Raw genomic sequence first — 14,937 nt, 5'->3', positions numbered from 1 at the left:
ACTGCTGCACAATGCAGCTTCTTACTTCTACCCTATAACAGAGCCTTGGGACTAAAATTAGCCTCACGAAAGTGATGACTCACCCATTGCACTCAAGGCGTGACAGCCCCCAACCCTTCAGATACTGGAATAATAAAAAAAACCTGACAGACTGTTGATTTGCTTTTAAATTTCCTGCAGCCCGCCAATGTGTCAGTCTTCAGGCACAGGGTGCTGTCGACGCTGTGGAGAAGGAGGAGGAGGAAGAAGGAAAAGCTAAGCTAAGCATCAGCCGAGCCCTGTCTCCATGCAGATCGAACCAGTGTCTTGACGCCATGCTTCACCTCAACAGTCCTCTTGCTGGGTTCCATTTCTGCCCGCAGACCTGCTCTGGCATGAGTTTCACTCCCTGCATTCAATTAATTAAGCTTTACTTTGCTTATGTAAGCAATGACGTTCTAAAGAAGCAACGTTAGCCTTCTGTGTAAGAATCCAGATGACGATGGTGCCTTTCAGATCTGGTCTAGCAGACTTTAAATAGTCAATATTATAGGCTTTCAACGCTGGTGAGTGCAGCCCCGTTTCCCAAATATAGACCCAGCTTGAGCAGACCAAGAGTCCTGAACACATACTAACGTGTGGCAGCCAGCCCTCTATAACACCCATCTCCAAAGCACTGTATATACTTAATTCTACTTCCAAGTCAAAAGTACAATGCAACCTTTCATGGGTTTAATTATTTAAAAAAAACACCCAGGAAGACAAAACCTTGAATTTTACATCTACTACAAAGCTACCGCAACTACCTCTGATTCTGTACTGCAGAGGAAGCCTATAGGAAGAGAAGTCACCGATAAACTTAGCTGGCCTGAATCTACAGAACACAGTGGGAGAAGTACAGTGGCTGAGAGTGGAAGTAAATTAGTTATTATTGTGCAACTGTGTTATTATATACCAAGCAGGTACAGTTTGTCTTACAGTGTGCTGTTATGAAAGAATAAAAAATGATCATGTGTACAGACGTCAGTTACAAAAAAACATTTGACAGAAACTTAATAAATGAGAATGACAAACACACGTAAAGAAGAAAAAAATGGAACATATTTTATTTTCAGTTGTGTAACAGGCCGAACACTGCTAAATGTACGACTAATACAAGTAACTGCCAAAATAAAGGAAACACCAACATAAACCATCCTAACAGGGCGTTGGGCCACCATGAGCCACCAGAACAGCTTCAGTGCATCTTGGTATAGATTCTGCAAGTATCTGGAACTCGACTGGAAGGATGAGACACCATTCTTCCCCACAAAATTCCGTTATTTGGAGCTTTGATGACAGTGGTGGAAAACGCTGTTTCAGGCGCCTCTCCAGAATCTCCCTGAAGTGTTCGGCTGGGTTGAGATCTGGTGACTGGGATGGCCATGGCATATGGTTTACATCGCTTTAATGTTCATCCAGCCATTCAGTGACCACTCGTGCCCTGTGATCCTGGAAGATTCCACTCCCATCAGGTTAGAAATGCTTCAACCACAAGATGAACTATGAACCACAATGCCCCTCAGAGTGGCTTTCTATTTATTGGCATTTTGCTTGCCCTCTAACAGGCTGAATAAACCTAAACCATGTCAGGAAAATGAACCCCACACCGTTACAGAGCCACCAGAACCCTTCACTGTGGGAAACGAGACCCAAGTCTGTAGGGTTTTTTTGGAGTGCTCCCTGCATATACTTGGCCGCTTGTTGAGAACAGGGTGAAGGAAGACTCATCTGACTTCCCGCTGGTCAAGAGACCAATGCCTGTGTTTTTTGCATCCCTTTTCCTCACATAACTGGATTTTTAGGTGTAATAATGGGTTAATACACTGTAACCCAACCAGAGCCTCCCTCTCTGTGAAATCCTCGATGGACTGTACTTAATGAAACTGCCGGCTCACAAGTCACATTGACATTTGCAGTCAAATGATTCAGAGTTGCTCATCTGTTTTGCCTTGTGTCTCAAACCAAAGCATTTGCATCACAGTTAAGGAATAAGCGCTTTCGTCCACAATTTCCCCTATCTGATGATGTCTTTCCCTCAGACTTCCATGGCAATATCACCTCAGCCACTGTTCCTCGTGAAAAATCTGTAATTAGAGCAGCCTTTAACCCTGATGCTTCTGCCAAACGTGCCCCAAGAATCACCCCTTTCTCAAAGTCACTGATATCTTTCTCTAGTTGTGGTAGCCATAATAATGGGCAACTGGGCCTGCCCAGCATATTTACACATGACCCTAAGCATAATGGGATGTTAATTGCTTAATTAACCAGGAATCACACAGGGACCAGTGTGCAAGCACTAGCTTTCTAAATACGTGGTATCCCTCATTTACTCAAGTGTTTCCTTTATTTTGGCAGTTACCTGTACATGCTTATTTAAAATACATTTTGCAGAAGACAAACGAAGGTATATATTAAAGTGCATAATTTGTATCTGTGCCGTTTCAAAACAAACTTACAAATGGCTTTGTTTAGCACAGCCATTGCAGGCTCAGCTTCTGCTTTTTTTCTTGTGTTCAGTATATTCCTAAATGTATTCTCTTTCCACCTGCTCTGTACCTACATAATCGGACACTGGCGTTTTTGTAACTGACGTGCACAAGGGTAAACACCAAACAAATTAAAAATAATAATGACTCAGATATTATGAAATTGTAAATTCTGTATTTATCATATGCTGGCAGACTGCATTTCAAGGGGAAGGTTTCAGAATTAGTAAACTAAAAAATGAAGCACTGATGGTGCTGGCTCTTTGCCCTGTTCTAACATTTTAAACTGTTAAAGGATAAACATGATAAACTTGCCAATTGGCTGAGCTTTGCTTTTCAAACGTATGTTGCATCGCTGTCACGTTCCTTTTATAATTTCTAGGAGCAAACAGTTTTTGCTTTAGTTAAAAAAGGCTCTAATAGTTTTACAATCATTAATGAGATACATAAGGATAGCGACTGCCATACAATATTAGGACAAATTGATAAAAGTTCACAATCCACCACAAAAATGAATGTGGCTAGCAATTAAATTGTGAGAGTTCAACCCAATAAAGAACAACTGATAGGTCAGAGTAAACTGTATGGAGAAATGAAATGGACTACATTTTCAGTTTAAACAAAGATGCTGTGGTGAGTTTGCGATCAGGATTTACGCCTACTACAAGATTATAATAAAGTATTCGGAGTGTATGCGTTTTTAAAGCAACTGCGGACTTGTGGGAAAAACGGAATACGTCAGAAAGTCACAGCTGAGTTTTCACCTTAGCCCAAGACAATTTCTTCTTTTTTTTTTAACCAGCCATTACTTTCCGTCAAAATTTGGTTTCTGGCACACGTTTTGAAAATGCGGCACTCCTGTTGCGTCCAGGCGGATGCGCCCCCCCCATGTGCGCAGAGACCCGGCGGACGCACTTCTCGGCCACAGCACAGAAGCCCTGCAGGCAGGGCAATGGCTGCTTCACAGTATGGCACAGATGCTTTCACTCCAGTTGCTGGATTGCAGGATGGACTTTCATCCTCGCAGTTCGCTTGACAGGACAACGCCAAGCTGGAATACGCTTGCTTGACAAAGTGCGGTTAATATTCGTAAATACTTAATTTAAACAGATTTGCCATTCAATAAGCAAAAGAGACTAGCGGGAAGCGCAAGATAAATGTTTTTCTGCATCCTCTCTCTGAGCAGTCCACAAAGCAATATTCCCATCTTTGATCTTGTGTCCTGAGGACAGTTTTAAGCACATTATTCTCGTTGCACTGTTGAAGTGACTTTTCCCAACATACGGCTATTCAATATTGGAGTGAGATTAACCACGGAAAAGACTGGAGGGGATCAAACACACTTTTTCTTTAGTCTCAAAAGAAAAAATGTTGCCATTGTTTATTGGCCGCTAAACACTTTAGGGAGGAGTACTTCTGCATATCCTGACCAGGTAGTCTTGTACTCGGATAATTCGGCCTATTCAAACCGCCTACTCCTCCACAAATCGACAGAATATCAAACGCAAACTGCATTACAAGACACAGCACAGATTTCCAAGACCTAGACTGCCTCTTACTATCTTGCTAGGTTTCTTTGAGCGATTAGATTAGATTATTCTTTATTGCCACACAACAATAGTTGGTGGAATTGGCTATCGGTACAGCAAGAACACAGATGAGACATACATTAGCTACTTCATGACCAGTGTTGGGTAGCTTGCCCTGAAGTCCCCTGTAGCACCCCCATCCAGTGAGTGCTATAGACTACCTGGTTCTGGGACCACTTGAGAGCTACTGCTGAGTAAAAGAAAGTAATCTGATGAATTAAGAGTACAGTTTTGGAGTCAAGCTCTTGAGGGCTGAAAGGTACTCAGATTTTGGTGCCAAATAATCTCTAAGACTACTCATTTCAACACATTTCCTTGTTTATTTATCACAGTGAAACTGTTCAAAGTCCTTCAACAGTATTTACTTGATAGTGAACTATGAAACATGCTGGACAGAGGCTTTTCCTCATATTTGACCTTTCTAAAAGCCAACAAAATGCTTGAATATATTTTAATGGTGTGTTTAATTCAAATCAAAATCTTGTTTGACCTCATTTGGAGAACTGTATCCAGTAATGGTCACAAAGATGATGTTGCTCTAAAAGCTGTCCAAATGACATAAACCAGACAAATTCTAATACCTGATTTGAAAGGCATGTCACACTCAGATTAAATGAACTGAATCTTTCCAGCCTAGAACGGAAAAGATCAGAAGAAACAGAATGAAGGAAGCAAACAAGCTTAACACATGACCATAAACAGGAAACACTTCTCTGCACTGGGGATTGTGGGAATTAACTCCCATGTCACATGGTTCAAACCGCCTCCATGATAACTTTAAAGATGCAGAGACAGAATTCTTTGATCATATGTCATACAAAACACCAAAACTTTCTGCTTTCAAAAAAACATCAGCTTTGTTCTCTGTCCAGATCTGAATCTTTGCTGTCCTTGAATCAGCAAATGTTCATCAGAGGACAGGCCTCAAATGCTGTGTGACCAAGTGCTACAGGAATAGCAGGGCAGAAAATGAACAAAGATCTCATGGCCTGAGTTTGATTTCTGAAGCCCAGTTAACAGCTAATTACTGGGCATCTTTTAAATAAATGTTTAACCTTTAAATGTGGAACAATATAGCAATATAGACCTCTATGAAATAGTTATGTTTTAAAACAGCCACCCATTGAGTATCCCTACTTATCCCAAAATCCTCCTCCATTTACTTATGAGGAAAATAAAAACTAGTGTATGCTGTATGTACGTCTACAGTGAGGAAGTTACAATTCTGGAAAACAAAATAATTTTGCAGAATGCTTTTAAAAGACAACTGAGATTAAAAAGGGGTTTATCCATCCATCTACTTTCTCACCACTTCTCCCAATACAGGGTAACAGGGGAGCCAGAGATACACCCTGGATGGGACACCAGTCCATCACAAGGCAGACGGACGCAAACGCACTCACAAATAAAGTTAGTTTTCTTACAAGCTGAAAATTATCGGTCCAGTATGTTTTGGGACAAAAACTGGAGAGCCCAGAGAAACCGGAACACACGAATACAGGGAGAATATACAAGCTTCACACTGATCGCTCCAAAGGTCCGGAACTGAACCCACGGCCTCAGCTCTGAGAGTCAGCGATGCTAAGAACTGTGGGACCGTGCTGCCCAAAAGGGGGTTTAATCAAATAATGTCACAAGCTCTTAGGAAAGTCAGGGAGAAGCTGCCCGGCCAAGTTCTCCTCCGGCTTCTTTCAAAAAACAGCCCGATAAGATTCTTGAATCAATTAGCTAGATTACCAAAAAAGCAAGACAGACAATCTTAAAAGTGAGTAAAGGTGGACGCAGACAAGAGAGCTCCATGTTGTTATCTGGAAGTGACCACACCAGCTACCTTACACTCAAGTGAAGAAGCCGAGTCTCAGATACCACTAGATCACCACTCAGCCTTTGCCACATTTCACATACACAATAAAAAAAAAGAGAAAACCGAGTAGTGATCTGTATAGACAAGATAATATTAAATGGCCTACGATAGAATTGATTGGATTTAATTCCGTTTGCTCCACCTCTGCATAGACATCTCAAAATTTGATGCTATGATCCATTTGATTTTTTTTCCACCTCTGAAAAGACAGGCACATTTTTACTTATAAAGTGCTTTACAACTGTCCCCTAGAATGCAAAAGCTAAGAAAACGAATTGAATTAAATCATTCAGAGATTCGGACAAGAAGGCAAAGGTATTAAATAACCTGAACATTCACAATACAATTAACGTTGTTCATGCATGTATGTTTTAGACAAAGTATAAGGACTGTGTGTTAAATAGTTTCGGTTCCACTTTGTTGAACTGATCATTCATGACTGACCTTGGTACACTCTAGTGACTTTGTTGCATAAGCACTCAATTGCCTCATTAACAAAAGAGCTGATTGGGCACAGGTTATGAGGTGATTTCACTTGTTAAAATCAAGCCTGGCGGAAAAAAAAAAATTGAGAAAGAAGAGCACAGAAAGGAACTAATATTTGGAACCACGGGCACACGAGCATCAAGCCTGCGACTTTCAAAGCAGACTCCCTGTTGGCACGTCCTGCCTGTTCAATAAAATGTCAGTGCCCTTGCTCAATTGTGATTCACCTGGTGATAACCTTGTGAGTCTGTTGCGATAATGTTTCTATTGATACCCAGCAGGTTTCATTGGGAGGTGTACACAGGTCTCTATAAAAGTAGAAAGACTCATTTTTCCAGGAGAAGAGAGCGGAGAAGTGTCACTCACTCCTGGTCTGTAAATCTGCGTGTTAGCTTTCTTTTTGTGGTCGGGGGGTGGGGGGGAAGATCTCTTCAGCGCCTGTCAAAGTCACCATACAGCGTGTTAAACTGGCCCAGGTGTCAGAGGCCCTGCAATCCAAATATTTTCATCCACAGGCAATAGAAAACATTCCATCGAGGGCCCTGTTTCTCCATTTCCTGCACACGAAAAAGGTGCCGGTGTAGCTTAGCAACACCAATGGAAAGGACAAGGGGGACTTTCAGCTGAGGTAAGTTATGCAGTCAAAGTATGCAGCTCTGTGCTTGCTTTTAAAACTTTCCATTACAACATAACAATGTATTCTAATGAAGCACATGCCAGCGCTGGGTCTAGACGTGGCTGCAAGCAGTTTCTGGGCGTCAACATATTCTCATCCTGGTAAGCGGAGGGAAAAGGTATACGCAAACACTTCCACCGTAATCCCCCAATTATGAAAATAAGTGATTGTGACAAGTCCAGGAGAATCAAGAAAATACTGTATTCCCCGAAGTTACGAATCGAAGACTACAAATCCCAGTGGTGGGATTCATCTGTCATCTTATTAGCCTCCAGCATTACATCTGCTTACAGATAAGCATCTTCAATGAATTGTAAATATGTGCAATGAGAAATTCACTGAAACCCTTCCTTTCACCCTCCCTATATCAGAAAGCTAAGAATTCCTGGCAATGGTAGGGGCTCACCAGGACTCTCCCATAAGCACAGAGGACAAGAGGGCACCATTAAGAGACCAGCCACCATGGCTGTGGACAATGGGAAACACCTGAGGACAAGCATGACCATAGGGAGAAAAAGTGTATATATGCGATATTTATGCACCAACCTCTACAACACCGCTGGAAACAATATTCTTTTTCAAATACAATCACACAGCCACCTCCAGCTCATTGAGGAACGATACATTTCTGACACACACCCAGCTGCTCCAGAAATCAGGATCTGCTGGTGCCAAATTATGTTGAGGAATTAGGTCTGCGGTTAAAATGTTTTTACTGCAGTTAGACTGGCTTGGCTCGGATCAACACCCGGCGGCCTAACACACTGCGGCATGTATCGATGCTTAAACCATATATAAAAAAAAAAACATGTAACGTGCGACTTCAGCACTTCAATTCTGGTGTAGGCACCACATAGGCTTTGCAGCTTGAGCCATGCTTGTAGCGGCACTCTGAAGCCACCCTGCTGAAATCAATGCTACATGACAGGATCACTGCGGTTGCCTTGGAAACCCCAGAATTGAATAACGAAGCACTGGGAACTAGGAGGGTTAAGTCTACGGTAAAGACAGGAATTTATCACATGACTCACAGAATCTGAAAATGAAACAATGAAAACTAAATGACGCGTTCGGGGACTGGTATTAGAAAAAGAAAAACCCAAAGCAATCAAATCAATACCGTTAACCTTCCGGGTCCTTGAGCCTGAGGCAGGCCAATATTAATTAAACCTTCCTGGTGTATGGACATCAGTAACAGACAAGCTGCTAGCTCTCAAATCTGAGAAAAGCAGCAGTTTTTAGGGATCTTGAGGCCTAGAGGCCTTTTCTGGGACCAAAACCCAGGGCTACAAAAAAACGTAATCATTTGCTTTGACGAGAACCCCCTCCTGGAAGGCTTACCTTGTCAGAAAATAGGATCTGAGGTTTATCGCTTTCTCCAGTTCTTTTTTCTTCTAAACCAAGTTCTCGGCAACCTCATTAAAACCTAGAGCTTTCCACATGCTTTGCAGGGCGCTCGTCTTTCCGGTTCCCACTGGAGTCGGAAAATCTAGTCTCGGAATTTCTGACGGCACCACTGGTGTGTAACAGGCCCCCTGAGTTACAGCAGCCACTCTCCCCGGCCTCTTGCGGTTGCTTCTGTTCCAGGAGATATGCATATAAACTGAAACGGCTACAAGTCACACTACTGGTACATGTGACTCGGGGGGCACTCCGATGTAGGGGTGCCGAATACCTTTGGCACACCCTGGCTGCATCAGCAGAGAAAGGGCACAGCACCGCTAAGATCGCAATGGCCACAATGTGCAACTCGTTGTCAACCATCAAAAGTAAAACAAGAATATTTCCCCATTTGGTTCGGTTCTCCACCCTAGATAGGTCACCATAGAGACATTTAACTCGCTCTTGACAAAATCAAGAACTAAAATCCAACATCAAGATGGCAAGATTAACATGATTTCAGAGAAGACATCTCGCAACAATTTAGTCAAGGAATAAGCCAAGCAATCATGCTTCTGCAGATGCAGTGCATGGGGGCTGAGATCATATACATTTTAACAATGCCTCTCCCTTCACATATATACTTTCTATATTTCTACTGTAAGATTAAAGAATGAAATAGCCCAGCCAAGTAGATTTCTTAGAAATCTTCGTTAAAAATCTTAAGACCTTTGGTGACTGAACAGACCGCCCTGTTTCATTTCTGAAGACCTGGCTGGCTTTGCAGAAAGACTGAAAAGCCCCACAGTTAAGGGAAACTTTCAGAAGTGAGAAAAAATGTCAACAGTTCTTGGCTGCTTGATTTGGACTGTGAGATCTACACGTTCAGGCTACAGATAATTCTTCAACCTGAAGATTCCCCTGAAGATATTAGTTTGCTTAGAAATCCATTCCTACAAGTCTGATACCGAGAGCTTCTAATTTCAGGTATTTAAAATAACGATGAGAAAAATTCAAATGGAATCTGCATCTGACAGCTAATACTGATGTTCCCAGCTAATGCCAAAAAGATTAAGTGGACCTTGACAAAGAGTGAAAAGCTCTGAGTTAGTCTTTCAGGTAAACCAGACACTGCACATGGAATGGGGAGTAATTAGAAGTCAACATGCAGACCTCACTGCTCAGAAAGGGAACGCAGACATGACCTCATGGCTGTTCACACCAGGAGTCGAGAGCTAACTTCACTGCACCACTTTTAAACAGACAACACCGCATTTCAGTTACCCTTAAAACCAGCTGCTGTGTTTTATCGTAAACAAGCAATCCAGAAATGTAATGTCAGTGGAAGTATCTTGCCTTGACTGTCCAGGGTAGTACTCCACAGGAGTTAAAAGAGCACCAATAACATGCAGCTACACTTTAACTCAGCCTTCTGAAGGCCTTCAATCTATTTCTGGGTGGGTCCCATTCACATCTGCCTTGCTCTGCTAAACCATTGGCTTGGACACAGCCTTCTGTTCCTCTGTCTATGTCCTGTGTGTAAGACAGAAGCGAAAGGTCACTGAACAACCAGCAGAGCTCTGCCCAACATGGAGCTTGCCATTTCCCTGCAGGTTTCACAGTCTGGGCTTGTGAAGAACGGGTTCTGAAAACGTTGGCAAGGAATGGACAGAAACACGTGTGGAATGAAGTTTTGAAGTCGCTTCAGTATGCGCATCCTGAAGAGCTGGGGACGATGGAACGACAGCCATGGCCTCTACCGTGAACAGAGCTGACGATGGGAGCCTGCCTGCGTTTTCGACTGGGACGGCCCAGGAGGAAAAAGACAGGTGTGACAGGACTCATCTCTGCACAAATATCCCAGTGATCTACAGAGAACATTTAAACACAACCATCCTGAAAACCACATGCACAAAATAATATGGTCAGGTCCAAAAAGGTTTGCAATACATACCAAAAGATTAAAGAATTCTAAAGTCAGTCCAGTACTTGACAGCATGGTGGGGAGTTGATCTTCAAAAATGCACCATACAGCAAACCAATTAATGAAAACTTTGGCTGCTCATTTATACAAAATATTTAATGCAATATTAAAATATTACTGTTGCCAGTTCTGCTTATGCACTGTACATTACATATTTATGAACAGAGTATGGCAAAATGCAACCAGCTGGAAACACCAATGTAAAGTTATTCAATAGGGGATTGAGCCACAGTGTAGCCAGCATAGCCTGTATGCGCTGTGGTACAGTCTAGTGTACCAGAATCTGGAATTCTGCAGGAGGGATGTGGCACAATTATTCCATAAGATGATCAATCAACTCACGCCTGATTGATAAGGGTGGAAAATGTGGTCTTGGGTATTGCTGCAGAATATCCCATAAATGCTCAACTTGGTTCAGATCAGGTGACCGAGAAGGCTGTGACATTTGAATAACATCAGTGTCATGTTCATCTCACCACTGGGTGATCACACGTGCTCAGTGGATGCAGGGAGAATTGTCAACCTGGAAAACAATTCCCTTCTGGAGTTCTATTCCTTCTGATGGGATAGAACTGCTGCAACATGGAGCAAAAATAACCACTCACTGCTATTAAGTAGTAGTACTACTGACCTTGCCTTCTAAGGGAATAAAAGCATCCAAACCAGGTCAGGAAAAAGTGCCCTATATCATTACAGAAGCACATGAACACTTCATGTTGAGATCAAGCACTCAGGGCTATAGACTTCTTTAGATTGGTGTCACATGTGTACTTATCTGTTAGTAATGAACACTTTGCAGGATGATTCATCTGACCGCATCAAACTTTCCCACTGGTCAGTCCTTTCCCAGTGTACTTTACACTCTTAGATGGCAAGTGCCAGTGTCTACTGGTTTGTTCACTGCAACCTACTCTGGGCAATTCTCTGAAGATGCTTCTGATGAAATCTGGGCACCCAAGGTTGAAACATACAGTGAACTGATCTGCGATTGCTTGCCTGTTTTGCCTTGCACTTTGAATCAATGCACAGACCTCACTATGCTTGAGAATACACCTCCGCCCACTGTTGGCCTTTGCGGAGGATGTTTTTTGCTTGGAGGTCCATCCTGACATCACCTAAGACACCACTGGCTATGAAACAGCAAGCTGAGCTGTGTTGATCATTGAAGCTCCTATCTGACGCATTCCAACTGATGTCTTATCTTGCAGTCATGCTAGCGGTCATTATAGACAATCATGTCTGGTAAGCGTCATACATGGCCCTAAGCATGCTGGGATTTTATGTGCTTGTGTAGCATGTGAGCCACCTTTGGAGATGCTTTCAACACACTTGGTCTGTGCTTATAATATGTCATCTGCTGATTTATAACATGCTTGTTGCGGTGAAGTATTCAGGCAAGAGACGCCTAATTTTGATGTATGTATAGCAATAACATCCCTGCAACTCAACGGATAAAGAATCAGCAAATAAGGTGCATCTGTACTACAAAACAGTTCAGTATGACAAAATAAGCTTTAGATAAAAGGTATGCTCATTTTTGAAGATAAGAAAAGACAGAAGGGACTTGTTTTTCCCGGAAAAGCAGGGCCCAGACCTACATCACTCAATAGTGTCAAAACACAGGCACAGATAAAAGTCGCTGCCACTATATCCTGCTTGGCTGAATGGTTGACTGAGTAGGACCATCTGCCCACATTCTGCTTCATCTACTGTGAAAATAATGCGATGTGGTATCCACTAGATGCTCTCGTGGAAACATCACATGATCACAACTCCAATCCACATGATCACACATAGGGGAGAATGAGAAAGTATGGGCAGACCTCCCACCCACCTTTGAGGCAGCTGTCTTTTAACGCATTATAGTTCCATAGTGCAGGATCAGCACCGACTGCAGGACAGGCCTGTCCCTTTCACTGCATCTCCGAAAGGCAAGAAAACCCTGGCCAAAATATGTCACCCTACTCTCCACGGTATCCAGCCAAACGCCTCTCTTATTTACAGTCCGCTAGGGACATGACACGCACCTGAAGCCGAGATCAGAGTTCAACCTGCAGTCAGCTGAGATCCTACAATGGTTGAGCCATTCTGGAGACCCTTTGTGATATTTTATTTGATGAATTCATAGATCATTCCAAAGGACTCCAAAGTGATTTAAGGTTATGATAAGACTCACTTCATCCACTACTGAAGCGCAGCACACACTGGTTCCACCCCAACAGTTACATTACAGAGATCGGAGGGGGGGGAATGAGAAACTGCTTCACCAGGTGGCTTTTGGGAGAATTCTATAGAGAGGCCAGACTATATATGACTTCAGTCTCTCCTGCCATCATACTGGGGCATTGGTTGGGAATTCTGATTCGGAGAGAAGCACGCCACCTACTGATCCACCGATACTTCTTAAAAGGTTCAGCTAAAAAGGATGTACAGCTTTAATCGAAACAAGCATTTCAGCAAGTGCTTCTTTTGCCAATTAAAATTCACTCCAAACTTGATGTACTGCAATGCAAAATGTCACAATGCAAATGTCAGAAGTCTGACATTTTAGTCACTAAAATAAAAGTTTTCAAAACATACTAGCGCTTGTGACTGAGGATCAAAAGGAAACCAAATGCAATGGCTTAATTGAGAAATCAAATATTTAAGACAGTACAACTATAAAACAAAGGCTATCTTCTTGTTCCATAAAGAAAAGAAATCTTTAAATACACCATCAACATCTCAGCAATGTGGCTCTGCATGTCTTGTACTGCCTCAACCAAACTGCATGCAAGCACATTGCTCACCACAAGTGGCACTGAAAAAAGACACGCCGCCCACCACAGAGGCCCTGCTGGTTTCATTCCCATGAGGTGTCTGCAGGTCTAATGCCCTTGAAAACAACCCAAGGTCGAAGAGAATCAAAGACCTTAACTGAATACGATATCTTCAACGGGAAGGAAAGCCTAGCAGAGCTAGAAAGAAGTCTGGTGGTCTAGGTAGAGGTAGTGGGTAACGCTATTTTATTAATCTGATCACTGCAGACATCTGCTTTGTTATGATGAAGCTCGTTAGCTCAGAACTTTCCATTAAAAAAAACACGTATGAGAAATTATATCCTGCAGAACCCTATAAGGTGGACGATATTTCTAGGTGAGTTTATGATTAAAGCGTGCAGCTGTTGTTGTAAACTCACTAGCAGAACGGTATCTCTGTGGCAACTGAGCAAGTACCTTTCAGAGTGACAAGCCTGCAGAGACCCATCAATTTTCTGCACAAAACTCTAGCTGCTGGAGCACCATGCCTCAGGATGTAAGACTGGATTGCTAACGCTGAATCAGAGCACCGCGGGCTAACCTGTGCACTACAGAGCTTTGAAAAGCAGCAAATGACCAAGAACACCTGACTGGAGTCCACATGCGCTGAGGAACCCGACTACACACTGGTAGATGTGATTAAGCTTCTAGACATACACAGGACACAATATCAATACTAACAAATGTTCAAACATTATTAGCATCCTTACGCATAAAAAACCCACCTTGTACAAAGTTAAATCACTGAAAAAGCAGTGAGTATTTTATTTAAATGCGAATGTTAGGCCATAATTATATTTCTTCCTTAACTGCTCAGATAAAGAACAATTTAAGGAAATTTAAGGAAATAAAGTGCCAGTTATAAGGCTAAACTGAAAAGTGGTTTATATTTGTAAAAGTGTTTAGACATTTCTGAAGAAACGTTTTTCACATGTCAGCTTGTCTAACAGCTACATAAAACAATAACAAGGTAGGTACAGAACATTTCCCACGACGGGTGAACCAGCACCTACGCAAAATAATTATGGTCCAAACAGGCGTAATGCATGAGCTCATCTTCGCTTCTTCCGATTCCCAGTTAAAAAAAGAATAAAAAACACAGGAGGCCAACACTGGTGATACATGCCACGTTGTCCTGAATTTCCACAACATATCAAATATTTAAAATTATTTTTTATACACGAAACCATGCTACTTATTTGCACTTAAAACAGCCCATTGAGACCACAATATATTTTCAAGGACCAATGACATCAAGCAAACCCTACACTTCAAGAATGGCATCTTGGTCCAGAGCTGCTCAACTGGGGGCAGGCTGGGCTCTAAGTACTAGTGTGGGGGTCACATCCCTGACTGCAACTGGGATTCCCCAAGCAGCAACGCATAGTGGGCTCTGTGCTGCCAAGAGCTGCCCTGGCATTAGTCAACCAGGGCTAGTCAGCTCCCAGCAAAACAGGGGAGACTTAAATCTTCCTGGGAGCAGCAGGCTCAGAGAGAGATGCTGTCTGCCTCCTGTCAGAGCTTGTAAAGTGTCAAAAGAGGAGCGAGCTCAAGTGTCGGAGGAACAAATTCCTCGTTCTCCCCGAGTGGGTAGGTGGGGGGGGTCAACACCTTCAGCCGAGATGTGAAGTCACGATCGGCAATTGCAAAATG

The 14,937-nt window shown here is 42.6% G+C and overlaps 1 protein-coding gene across 4 annotated transcripts in view; it reads right to left on the bottom strand.

The window, feature by feature from the left end:
- The window catches only part of gsk3ba (glycogen synthase kinase 3 beta, genome duplicate a), a 105,028-nt gene that overhangs the window by 39,092 nt on the left and 50,999 nt on the right, over positions 1-14,937 (bottom strand). The window lies entirely within an intron of this gene.

This window comes from Lepisosteus oculatus, chromosome 15 (assembly GCF_040954835.1).
Source record: "Lepisosteus oculatus isolate fLepOcu1 chromosome 15, fLepOcu1.hap2, whole genome shotgun sequence".
Classification (NCBI taxonomy): domain Eukaryota; kingdom Metazoa; phylum Chordata; class Actinopteri; order Semionotiformes; family Lepisosteidae; genus Lepisosteus; species Lepisosteus oculatus.
Note: the sequence above shows the minus strand (reverse complement) of the source record. Positions and strands in the feature narration are given on the sequence as shown.